We start from the raw sequence: 4,804 nt of genomic DNA on the forward strand, positions 1-4,804 counted from the left end.
CAATCTGATTTCAATGTTGACCATCTGGTGATGTCCATGTGTAGAGTCTTCTCTTGTGTTGTTGGAAGAGGGTGTTTGCTATGACCAGTGCATTTTCTTGGCAAAATTCTATTAATCTTTGCCCTGCTTCATTCCATATTCCAAGGCCAAAATGCCTGTTACCCCAGGTGTTTCTTGACTTCCTACTTTTGCATTCCTACTTTTGCATCTTGAAAAGGACATCTTTTTTGGGTGTTAGTTCTAAAAGGTCTTGTAAGCCTTCATAGAACCATTCAACTTCAGCTTCTTCAGCATTACTGGTTGGGGCATAGACTTGGATTACTATGATATTGAATGGTTTGCCTTGGAAACGAACAGAGATCATTCTATCGTTTTAGAGATTGCATCCAAGTACTGCATTTCGGACTCGTTTGTTGACCATGATGGCTACTCCATTTCCTCTGAGGGATTCCTGCCTGTAGTAGTAGATATAACGGTCATCTGAGTTAAATTCACCCATTCCAGTCCATTTTAGTTCGCTGATTCCTAGAATGTCCACGTTCACTCTTGCCATCTCCTGTTTGACCACTTCCAATTAGCCTTGATTCAAGTACCTGACATTCCAGGTTCCTGTGCAATAGTGCTCTTTACAGCATCAGACCTTGCTTCTATCACCAGTCACATCCACAGCTGGGTATTCTTTTTGCTTTGGCTCCATCCCTTCATTCTTTCTGGAGTTATTTCTCCACTGATCTCCAGTAGCATATTGGGCACCTACTGACTTGGGGAGTTCCTTTTTCAGTATCCTATCATTTTGCCTTTTCATACTGTTCATGGGGTTCTCAAGGCACGAATACTGAAGTGGTTTGCCATTCCCTTCTCCAGTGGACCACATTCTGTCAGCCTTCTCCACCATGACCCGCCTGTCTTGGCTGGCCCCACAAGGCATGGCTTAGTTTCATTGAGTTAGACAAGGCTGACTAACTAGGCTTAGCAAGGGACTTTACAAATCTTGAAAAAATTTTAAATACCTTAATCCACTCAGGAATGGTTCTTTAAAGCTATTTAATTATTTAAGTAAATAGCTAGTGGAGGTGATCAAATTCCAGCTGAGCTATTTTAAATCCTAAAAGATGATGCTGTGACAGTGCTGCACTGAATATGCCAGCAAATTTGGAAAACTCAGCAGTGGCAACAGGACTGGAAAAGGTCAATTTCCATTACAATCCCAAAGAAGGGCAATGTCAAAGAATGTTTAAACTACCCCACCATTCACTCATTGCACATGCTGACAAGGTAATACTGCAAATCTTTCAAGCTAAGCTTCAACAATATGTGAACCAATAGTTTCCATATGTATAAGCTGGATTTAGAAAAGGCAGAGGAATCAGGGGTCAAATTGCCAACATCTGCTGTATCATAGAAAAAGCAAGAGAATTCCAGAAAAACATATATTTCTGCTTCACTGACTATGCTAAAGCCTTTGACTGTGTGGATTGCAACAAACTTTGGAAAATTTTTGAAGAGATGGGAATACCAGACAACCTTATCTGTCTTCTGAAAAACTTGTATGCAGATGAAGAAGCAACAGTTAGAACTGGACCTGGAACAATGGACTGGTTCCAAATTGGGAAAGGAGTATGTCAAGGCTGTATATTGTCACCCTACTTATTTCACTTTTAAGCAGAATACATCATGCAAAATGCCAGAATCAAGGAAATTCAAGTTGGAATCAAAATTGCGGGAGAAATATAAATAACCTCAGATATGCAGATGATACCACCCTTATGGTAGAAAGTGAAGAGGAACCAAAGGGCTTCTTGATGAAGGTGAAAGAGAAGAGAGAAAGCTGGTTTAAAACTCAACATTCAAAAAATGAAGATCATGCCTTCCAGTCTCATCACTTCATAGCAAGTAGATGGGGAGACAACGGAATCACTGAAAGAGTTTATTTTCTTGGGCTCCAAAATCACTGCAGATTGTGACTACAGCCATGAAATTAAAAGACAGTTGCTCCTTGGAAAAAAGTTATGACAAACCTAGACAGCATACTAAAAAGCAGAGACATCACTTTGCCTACAAAGGTCCCTATAGTCAAAGCTATGGTTTTTCCAGTAGTCATGTACGGATGTGAGAGTTGGACTGTAAAGAAGGCTGTGCTGAAGAATTTATGCTTTCCATCTCTGGTGCAGGAGAAGACTCTTAAGAGTCCCTTGGACTTCAAGGAGATCAAACCAGTCAATTCTAAAGGAAGTCAACCCTGAATATTCATTGGAAGGACTGTTGCTGCAGTTCCAATTCTTTGGCTTCCTAATGGGAAGAGCCAACTCTTTGGAAAAGACCCTGATACTGGGAAAGATTGAGAACAAAAGGTGAAGCGGGTGACAGAAGATGAAATGGTTGGATGGCATCATCAACTCCATGGACGTGAGTTTGAGCAAAAACCGGGAGATTGTGAAGGCCAGGGAAGAACAGCCCCCTGGTATGCTGTGGTCCATGGGGTTGCAAAGAGTCAAACAGGACTGAGTAACTGAACATAAACACAAAATAATATGTATATAATAAGGTCTATTTGTACACACATTATAGATTTTACACCCCCCACCACCACCATTTCTTGTTTTTTTCTGGTTGAAAGTGATGTGTTTTAAAAATAACTTGTCAAACTGAGATAGTAGCATTGACATATACACTACCATGTATAAAATAGTTAGTTAGTGGGAAGTTGCTATAAAGCACAGGTAGCTCAGTTTGGTGCTCTGTGATGACTAAAGGGGTGGAATGGGGTTGGATGTAAGGGAGTCTCCAGAGGGTGGGAATGTATGTATACATATAGCTGATTCACTTCACTGTTTAAGAGAAACTAACACAACATTCTAAAGCAATTATACTTCAACAAAAAAGCAAAAACATAATAAGTAAAAGCAATTTGTCTTCTTGATTAACATTTCAATTACAGAATCAAAGAATTATATTTTACAGACTTGAAATTTACACACAAGGTAAGATTTATGGGAGATTCATATATAAAAAAAGCTACTCACTCTACAAATATTTTGAATATTTGTATTTAATTCTGTTTTAAATGTTAAACTCTTTGTTTTGATTCCTATTTTTGGAAAAATAGATTTATAAAAATGTCTGTAACCTTAGGTAAGTGAAGGTCTTTGAGGTACAAAATCAACTACAGATTCACTGAGAAAGAAAGAGGAAATACAAGATTATATTCCTAAATATTCTGGCTGGCAAAGTTTATAGAAATACATATTTAAATTCTAGCTAAATTCTAGAAAAATCCCCCGATCTAAGGTTGTAGAGATAGGCATTTCAGTCTTGGGAGTGTGTGAAATTAGAAAGTTTGGGAAAGTTTAGAATTTTAAAAGGGTTAATAAATAATACAGTACAAAAATATAAAAGAATGGATATATGCCATTTTAAGTTTGGAATAAAATTGGAAAATGTCCTTTCTCTCATAAACGAAGAGAAAACTTTTGCATATCTTAGAATTAGTCTGTTAGAACTGAGTAAAGTGGAAGATTTAATTAATGAAATATGTCCATTTGAGCTATATTGTTATTTCAATTGAAGATAGTCTTATTACTGGAAAATTTATTACTTAGTGATTCTTACTGAAAAAGAAAATGTTAATTATTAAAATGCATTTTGTTACAGGACTGATAGATAAATAAATATTACAAATGTTATATTAATCTAAATACTCAGATTGCACATAGTTTTTGTTGGAATTTTCTTTTTGCTATTTTCCCTCAAGAAATATTCCAAGGATTTTAGCAAGGTTCAAGTTGGGAGTATACAATTGTCCCTTAGCCTCCCTAGAAGATTGGTTTCAGGATGCCCCATGGATACCAAAATCTTTAGAATTTGCATATAATCTCAGCACATCCTCCATATACTTTAAATTATTTCTAGATTACTTATGATACCTGATTCAAAGCAAACCTTGTACAAATAGCTTAAGTACAATATAAAAACTGTGTAAATTGTTGCCAGTGTGCAGCACATTCAAGGTTTGCCTTTTGGAACTTTCTGAAATTTTGTTTTTCAATACTTTCTACCAGTGGTTGGTTGAATTTATGGATGTGGAACTCATGGATGCAGAGGGCCACTTGAATATGAAAATTAATGTGAACATTGATTTATTTAGTCACTTTAATTTATACTGATATATTTAGCAATGATTCTAAATTACAACCTAAGTTTCTGTTCTGAGGCAGACATGAGTAACAAGAAAAAACAGAGGTTTGTCTTTTATTTTTAAAAGCAGAGATTTGGAACAGAAAAGATGCTGTTAAAGTGCTGCACTCAATATGTCAGCAAATTTGGAAAACTCAGCAGTGGCCACGACTGGAAAAGGTCAGTTTTCATTCCAATCCCAAAGAAAGGAAATGCCAAAAAATACTCAAACTGCCGCATAATTGCACTCATCTCACATACTAGTAAAGTAATGCTCAAAATTCTCCAAGCCAGGCTTCAGCAATAAATGAACCATTAACTTCCAGATGTTCAAGCTGGTTTTAGGAAAGACAGAGGAACCAGAGAACAAATTGCCAACATCTGCTGGATCATCAAAAAAGCAAGAGAGTTCTAAGAAAACATCTATTTCTGCTTTGTTGGCTATGCCAAAGCCTTTGACTGTGTGGATCACAGTAAACTTTTTAAAATTCTGAAAGAGATGGGAATACCAGACCACCTGACCTGTCTCTTGAGAAACCTGTATTCAGGTCAGGGAGCAACAGTTAGAGCCAGACATGGAACAACAGGCTGGTTCCAAATAGGAAAAGGAGTATGTCAAGGCTGTATATTG

This window comes from Bos grunniens, chromosome 5 (genome assembly GCF_055505025.1).
Source record: "Bos grunniens cultivar Pamir isolate PY7600 chromosome 5, Bosgru_T2T1.0, whole genome shotgun sequence".
Classification (NCBI taxonomy): Eukaryota; Metazoa; Chordata; class Mammalia; order Artiodactyla; family Bovidae; genus Bos; species Bos grunniens.